The following is a 9,535-nucleotide window of genomic DNA, read 5'->3' on the forward strand; positions in this document are numbered from 1 at the left end:
AAATAAAATTATCTCATTTTTAAATAGTTTTTTAAAAAAAATTAAATATTAAAAATAATTTTTATTTCTATTTTTTTAAAGTAATGTATTATTAGTTTTTAAAAAAATAAATAATTTATTTTTTCTAATAAAAATATTTTTTTTAAAAGATATATCTAAATAAATTTTAAATTAAATAAAAGTATTTTATTAAAAAAAGTACTTTATTTCACTAAAAATCCATTCAAACTGACACTTAATAATACTTGATTAACGTATTAACTAAAACAAAAATATTTCATTTTTCAGTACATGATTACTTAAAAAATAACCTGTCTAAAATTATGTAATTTGCAGAAGACTTACCTTGTAAATAACTTTGATTCAGCCTTTAATCAATGACTTGTGTGTGGTTTAATAAAATACTAACAGCTACATACATACTTAGTACTGTATTTTTTATTATTAAACAAAATATAAAAATATTAATTTTTATATTTCTGTATTTTGTAATTTGTTATTCTCAATATCTTGTTTTGTCTTATTCTCAAAACTAAACACATATCACCTAGCTTATCAATAATCCACACATTTATTAATTGAAGTGTGTAGTAATAAATGCGAAATTTGTTTAGTCATATAAAAATAACAATTTTTTATAGACATTTTTAAAAAAACAAAGAGTAAAATGACAAATAAACTCGTGAGAATTTATATTTCGAATAAATTAATTTTTTAAAAAATACTAATAAAATCTTTTAGAATTTATATTCATGTCATTTGAGTATTTTGTGAGTTCAAGTCTGTTTATGTGATTTTAATGAGACAAATTTTGTTTTTATAAATAAGTTTAATTGTTAATTAGTAAGTCAAATTAAGAGATAAACTCAATTTTTGTGAGTCATATATAAATTTGGTCTAACTCAACACAACTTGTTTCACTTGCAATCCTACTCATATAAATATGAAATTCTTAATCTTTAATTTTCTAACCTTTATTTTTTTTTCCAAGGTATATATTGAAGAAATAGAAAATTAAAGATTTTTTTAAATAAATAAAATAAATATTTTAATTACTAAAATAAATAATTTGGAGATTTTTACCGATTTTCATAACATGGCTTATCTATTTACAGTGTAAACGTGATACGGCTATACTTATCTCGTTTACACTGTAAACGAGATAAGGGCCGTGTCATAACACGTGTGCACACGTGATACGTGGACTTGGGTTTGTGCCTCTTTGTTTACAATGTAAACGAGATACAGCTATACTTATCTCGTTTACAAGGATGGATGCGCCTATAAAAACAACTTGTTGTTCATAGCGCCTCCTGACCCACTTTCCATCCACATTAACCTTTATTTCTCCCTTTCTCGGATGTTTTCTTAATATTTTTTAGTTGTCCAAATGTTATGACGCGCGCCGACAAACGGAATCCTGACATCAACTGCCTAAATGATAGTAGGGTACTTTTATAGATTTAGTGTTTTACATGTGACTAAAATGACTTATCTTTAGGTTACATAAAATAGGTTAATAGACAACTTATAAACATTTGTTTAGGTGTCGAATTCACTTATAGTAAAAGTTAATTTACTAATTAACTTAATTTAATTTATTTATTAACTATTTATAATTTTTTCATAAATAAAATAAATATATTAATTACTGTTTATCCCTATTTATTACGTTATATTATTTCTCTGAGTCGAATTTTATATTTTTTAATTTTAAATTTGGATACAGGAGAGTACTTACTTTAAAATCCAAGTTTTTTAAAAAGTTATATTTTTAAACAGAGGTGTCACCTACTACTATCTAGGTGGGTGAGTCACACTATTGCACCCCCGGATGTCATTGTCCCTTACTTGAGGGAGGTTGGGTTAAGTGACACAGTACAACTTAGGGGCTTCGTGTTTGACAACTTTCTAATCACTGCATTTGTGGAGCGCTAGTGTTTGAAGACCTATATTTTCCACCTGCCATGGGGTGAGTGCACCATCATCCTACAGGACGTTGCGCACCACCTCGGGTTATGCACAAACAGAGAGCTAGTAGGTGGGTGCTTGCATGAATTCCAGACTTGGTACCAACGTCTGACATGAGAGTACATACAAGAGCTCCTAGGTGCTAAACCCCCTCAGGTCAACAGCAGAGTACCCAGAGGAAGGAGTCGTTTAGCATCAAATGATATGGCTTCGAGACCAAGTCTGGCACATGCCAACTGCAGCCGATCCAGCCACCCTCTGACAATACACTAGGTGTTACATCATGCTACAGATCGGTGGTTACCTGATGACCAATAAGTCAAACAATCAGATGTATATCAGATGGGTGCCACTGTTAGACGACTTCGGGAGGTGTAGCAGTCTGTCATGGGGATCTACAGTGCTTGCATGGACGTACCACTCTTTATGCCTTGAAGTACATCATGATACCACGGACATAACTGGATGCACTCTGCTCCTAGTGTCATGGATATACCACAGGTTTTTTGAGTGGTGTCCACCTGAGAGGCAGATCCCGACTTTTTCTCTAGTAGTGAGGTAACTATTTTTATTTACGTTTTTTTCCTTTCTATTTGTGTAACTAAAATTTTTCTTCCATAGAGTATGATAACATGATTGGTTGTGTACGTGAACAGGTTGATAGGTATGTTCCAGCAGAGTAGGGACCACTATGCACAGAGAGTCCTCTAATGGCGTACGGCGTTAGATCGGTTGCCTTTGAATGAGGTACGCCAATTTTTTTTTATTTAGTTGACTATAAACGTTTGCCTCTCATACGTAATAAATTATTTCTGATGAGTCTATTACACTTTGATATGTAGTTCCTGTGGACGTCGTACCACGACCCCACATTGCAGGCCATTACTACGGATTGGTTGAGGATTGAGGCAGAGTGGGGGATATAGATGTCTGTTGTCCCTATTATCTGTTTTAATATTGTGGAGTTTTACCACACTGATTGGGTGAAACGCCAGTTCGGAGGGGAGTAATCAGTGCCTGGAGACCCGGTGAATGTCGATAGGTTTCTGACCAGCACAGTGTGGGAGAAGATGTGTGGCGGCCAACTCATCTTTAGAAGTGGTATGATGGATTTAGGGTCCAGTTTAAGGAGAGCCACAAGATCACTATTCAGCCATCTAGAGACGACAGGCCTACACAGGAGTATTGGAGCTGGTACCAGTAGGTCTGCCAGGTTAGATATTTGTCTGTAGAGGACGTGCTAGATGATCCCAAACTTTCGACCCTCCCCAATGATGTGCAACCCACCCCCAGTCAGCCTAGGGTCATCCACCCCCATATTGAAAATTGTAGTTACCTCGTGCATCGCGTCCAAATCCAAAAGTATGGTAGTAGTTGGGTACAGTTGATAACTCCGGAATCGATTGTAAAGCAGGCAAAAGGTATTGAACTGATCCACCAACGGGAGCCTCTAGTATGAACTCATCCTTGTCATCAAAGGAACCACTTTCGTGGCTATCGACAACGTACTCTTTATCCGACTCTTCACCATCAACGTCCATGTCTATCACTGGACTAGCACAGTGCAAGGTCGATGTAAACAAATAACATTAGCAAAGGCGTGTAAATTGGTTGCATGTGTTATGGCTAAGTTGTTAGAACATTATTATTTTCTAATCTATTTATGAGTAATACATATATTAATTATAATCACAAATTAAACAATTTCACATTAAATGACTTATATAACGGTGATTTTATTTATTGTTATAAATGTTGAATTAAATAAGTCATTATTACTTTTGATTTGGAAATAAATGAGAATAAAATCAAATATACTATTTTATTTGGGCTTTAGAGTTTAATGAGTGTCACACTCAAATATAAAAAGTGACTTCAGAATTTTGGTCCCTAACATATCAAAGCTGCCTCCGCAGCCTTTTTTCCATCAAAAGAGTTGTAATTTAGCCCTATTATGGATACATAAGGCTTTGGTTGAGGAAGATCAAAGAACCAAACTCTTTCAATCATGCATATAAATTCAGGTATGCTTCTGCATTCAAGTATTTCTTTCTTAATGATTTAATATGGATAGTCTTATGATTAAAAAATTTTAAGAATTTTCCACAAGTGGTATCAGAGCCTTCCATGCTTGAATCGTTAAAAAGATCAATTTGATTATTGAATTGTTCTTTTGTTTAAAATTATTAAAAAAAAATTTGACTTTTTGTACAATGATCTTCTGTGTACTATTATTAATAATGCACATTTATTTATTTTTATTTTGGCTTTACAAATTCACTGTGAATTTATTTTTTGGTGAAAAAAATTTATTTATTCTTTTCTCTTATTTGGGTTTAATTTGTTTAAAAAAATTAATGGGATTAATTTTTTTTATTAGTGTTAGAAATAAGAGAGTAGTTTGAAGGAAGTGTTTTGTATATTATTCAGTTGTAAAGAAAAGTACAATGTATAAGGGATATATATAGGTGCTAGAAGAATCGAAGCAATAAAAACATAGAATCCTACAATTAATATACAGATATGCTATATAAATATAAATGATACTAATTAATCTAAATTGATTCTAATTATTTTCTAACATCCCCCTCAAACTCAAGTGGGAGTTAAGGATACCATCTTGAGTTTGGATAATAGAGTTCGTAACCGAGTTGGATGATGAACTTTCGTGAAGATATCAACAGTCTGATCCAGTGTTCCACCAGCGATGAGACGAACAGCATCAATAAGGATACACTGCTGAACAAAGTGACAATCAATATCTATGTGTTTGGTGTGTTCGTGAAACACATCATTATGGGCAATCTGAATAGCACTGCGACTGTCACAAAAAATATCAATTGGGAATGACTGAGGAGCACCCAAGTCTTCAAGAAGCCAACGAATCGAGACAACCTTAGCAGTGATATCAGCAAGAGCACGGTATTCAGCTTCTGTGCTTGAACGAGCAGTGAATGTTTGCTTCTTAGCTCGCCAATAAATGAGAATGTACCCCTATGGATAGCACTGTTTTGGATAATCCTACTCTTTATCGATAGTTAGTTGGAGGTCTTGTCTACTTGACTATCACCCGACCAGACATCGCCTATCCAGTTCATGTTCTTTGCCAGTTCTTGTCAGCTCCTCCTACTACTCACTATGCAGCAGTTCTTTGCATTCTTCGCTACATCAAGGGCACCTTATTTCATGGCCTTTATTTTTCTGTCCATTCATCTTTATCCCTTCAGCCGTACTCAGATGCTGATTGGGCTGGTGATCCCACTGATCGTCGTTCTACTATTGGTTATTGTTTCTTTCTTAGCTTGGAAACAAGTCTGGGGAATCTGTGTACTGAAAGTTTCTGCCTTTGCTTCGTGATTTTGGCAGTATCGGACAATATAGTTGGGGATCGGTATGCCTTGCACACCTGTACAGGGCGTTATGCAAGGAACCTCGTTTTGAGTGTAAGGAAATTGATGGTCCACTAATACTTCTGCTAACTTGGGCTTGGATTCGTCAACCATATCTTGTGCCGGTTCCTAGGGAACCTCGCAGTTTTTTTCTTGTAAACAGGTAACATTATCGACTTATTACATTGTATCTTTATATTTAGAATCCAATTGTGTTAATGAAATAAATTATATTAGGTGGCGTAACTAGGAGCGTGGAGACCAACACTATAGATATCTTAGTCTTGCTCACTTTAGAAAGTTATTGGATGATCTTCAGGAAGGCCAGATGTGTTTTCATTAAAGAAGTATTTGTTTCGGGTTTAGTCTTATTATTATTTGGCATATAATCATTTGCTCCTTTTATTGTGTGCAGTTTGTATGGGTTGCTTATGGTGTTGAGTGCATTAATTCAGACATAATTTCTGCAGACATCTACATGCACTCAGTTGTGTGGAGCGCTACGATGCCATTGGTATCATTTGAATGCATTGAGTGACATGCAATCGATAGGTTTAGGCGACATTTTGGTTTTGTTCAGGGAGTTCCACATCAGGAATGCGGAGAAGTCCTGACTGGTCCTAAGAATCTTGACTGGGCCACAACCACGACTCATTTATTTTGGGTGATGCAGTGGACAAACAGGTATAATCACATTCTTACTGAGCTTCCCGTGCCTCCACAACATCTCTTAGATATTTACATGTACTAGTACCATACAAAATATGGCAACCACTTGAACTTGTCGGATTTTGTGGTTCAAGAGAATGATGAGCGTAATCCAGTTATGGATGATGACAATCAAGAGTAGGAGTCACAGTCACCGCCACCTCCACCTCCACCTCCAACTCCTCAAGAACAACCACAGTCCTCGATTCCATACGTACCTCAAACACAGTTTATCCTTTCATACCCAATACATCAGCAGTATTAGAGTACTCCACAGTTTGACACATGAGACGAAAATTCTTTTAGCCAGTTACTTGGGTTCATAGTTGCAGACCCAGACTAATCACAATCTAGCCATAAGCCTGATTTCATGACGGGTAAGTATTCCTTGGACGTGAGGCATCCATGCCGTACTTCCTCGGATACTTCTGGAGGGTTGGTATCTGGAAACTCTAGTAAGAGTGACGGTGGTTGAGAAATTCTTAATAGTCAAAACTCACGCCGTGTTTCAATGGGTCTAATTGAAGAAAATGCTAAGGCAATTGAGCAAGAGACTAATGAGTATCTAGTAGATGAATTAGATGACGAGGATGACGAGGAGGATGAAGATGAGGACATAGATGAGGATGAAGAGTCCCACAATGATGCTTCTGATGATGGTGATCATGCAGGTCCTATTATAGGTTTACTTTTTTGTCAATTGATTATATTATATTCATATTTGAATCTTCTATTGTTTGATTATATTATATAAATATTTGGTGGAGTTTCTGTTATTTGATTATACTATATTCATATTTGGATGGTCTGTTTAATTAAATTATATACAGGTGAGGCATGTACTTCAGATGAGATAGGCAAAGGCTACAATCTTAGGGTTGATCCGCCACGTCGTAGCGCTAGTATATCAGTTACCAAGTCATCATCTTATTATGCAGGCATAGTCTCAAAATGGACGACTGCTGATGGCTCCTTATGACACATGGCCTTAAACTATATGGGCAAAACTTTGTACGATACTTTCCAACCTCCAAATATTTTTTCCATTGAATTTTTCTTAGCCAACGATGCTTTTCGATAGCTGATGGTGTAATTGAACTTTGACTGCACTTCCGCAATAACTGATTTCACCTTTATCGAGGGGTCAACCTCAACCAACGGTTTTATTATTTCTGCAATTGTGTTCGAATCCAGCTTTGAATGATCCTGAGAAATGGTGGCTCTAGTACACGTGTGACTACCATTATACCTCCTTATAACCCAATAGTAATTTCTGCTGATCATGCTAACCCTGGTCAACCAATCACAACCTGACCCGTACTGTGTACACTTGGCATAAAATGTCAAAGGCTCCGACTCATACACCCAGTAATCTACACCTCTTCGGATGGTATAATCTTTCATCGCCATAATAATAGTTTTCCTGGAACTGAATTCCATTCCTACGGCAAATTTACCATCTACAACAATAGGAATTTATACCACGACAGCAGCCATACAATAAATATTTAAGCACAAATATTTAATAAGTGAAATTAAAAGTAAATTAATACTTACTACATCAATATTAATATAAATAAACTTTACATCAAGTTATTATCTCAATTTTGACAAAATAAAAACATAAACACATAAATAAATACTAATTAATATTTAACTAAATCAATAACTAGGTGAAAAGTTTATTATCTTAAATTTAACTAAATAAACATATAAACAAATGCTAATTAAGTATATTTTCACATGTCATGTAATTATTTGGTCCATCGATCAATATAAATTATTACAAAATTCTAATCCTTCATATAAATATAGGCAATTACGTACTTGCATTCATATATTTTGGAAACTCCAGAGCATACATGGCTTCCAAATCCAAAGCTCGCATGAAATATGACTCCTCAAAAATGGATGTTCGTTTGCGAGTGCATTTGCCACATCTGTCACATTTGGAGTTATAATGTCGTCACCTTGATCTTCGTCTCCGTCTGGACCAAAAACTTCGTAATTGCTTTCAAACTCTTCCTCACTGTCACTATTGTAATCTTTCCGTTCAATATTTCGGTCGGTTTCAGATTGTTCGAACTCAATATACAACTCAATGAACGATATCTGAGTGCTACTTTCAATGTACATTTCTCTTGCATGCTTGCTTCATCAGTTACATATTTGGTTTAAAATTGAACGAATCCACCAAATACCGGTATAGGATATCTGTATGAAATAATGATATTTTCCTTGACATTTTAGAATCTATCTTCTCACAAATCATACATTTTAGTTCTTCGAATGAGATTGTGAATGGAATAACAATATCTAACAACTTTTCACAAATAAATTTTCCTCCTTCAAATGTTTGTAACAAAATTTGACCGAAATAATATACTTTTAGTAGGACTCTATCATCCATTTTTCTCACTCACATGAATAGAAATTTCACTATCAATTTTTTTTACTTCATACGAAATAACAGAGATAGAGGAGCTGAGAGAAGAAGAAGAAGAACAACAACAACAAGGAAAAGAGATATGAGAACTCGTATACGAGTTACACAAACTTATATATATATATATATATATCAAATCGGATTTTGTAACAAAATCTGACTAAAATAATATACTTTTAATAGGACTCTATCATCCATTTTTCTCACTCACATGAATATGAACTTCACTGTCAATTTTTTTTACCTCATACGAAATGATAGAGATAGATCTAGGTGGAGGAGCTGAGGGAAGAAGAAGAAGAGGAGGAGATCTGGTAACTTGTATACGACTTACACACATTTATGTATAGAGGAGTGTTAGGGGGCCAACAACTTTTGTGTTTTGTAACCATCAATTGGCCATCAATAGTATTTTTAATGGTATGAGATTACATCTAATGGTGGGAGATCACTCACTTTTCTTTTGATGGTTAAGTGTTGGCCACAAAACACAAAAGTTGCTGATCCCTAGACTTTCTCTTATGTATATATATATATAACAAATCGAACCCAACGATTTGTATTGACGGATTTAAATAAAATATATAATAATCAAATCGGACGGTCTGATTTGATTTTCACAAAATAAAAAAATATTCAACATATATGGAAATCGGACTGTCCAATTAGCTACGCCAAAATTCAAATTCTCTTTCCCACACAAATTGGACTGTTCGATTAGTGGGCCTAATTTTTTTAACAAAGAAATCAGATGGTCCGATTTCTTCATCCCATGTTTTAGAAAAAACTGTCCCACATCCATGTCTAGCACCCTCATCCTCCATAACCACGCACAACACACACGGACTTCGCATGTCCAAAAAAATGAGTCGCCAATTAATCTCAAAAATAGCGAATTAAATAAGACAGGTTGCCGTTTAAATGGATAACATGTCTAAATTTTTTTTTTACATTTTAAAAAAAATCAAAAACTATTTTTTAATATTTTTCTGATTTTTTGAAAATTTTTTCAAAAAGTGTT

The sequence above is a fragment of the Arachis ipaensis genome, chromosome B09 (genome assembly GCF_000816755.2).
Source record: "Arachis ipaensis cultivar K30076 chromosome B09, Araip1.1, whole genome shotgun sequence".
In the NCBI taxonomy this organism is placed as follows: domain Eukaryota; kingdom Viridiplantae; phylum Streptophyta; class Magnoliopsida; order Fabales; family Fabaceae; genus Arachis; species Arachis ipaensis.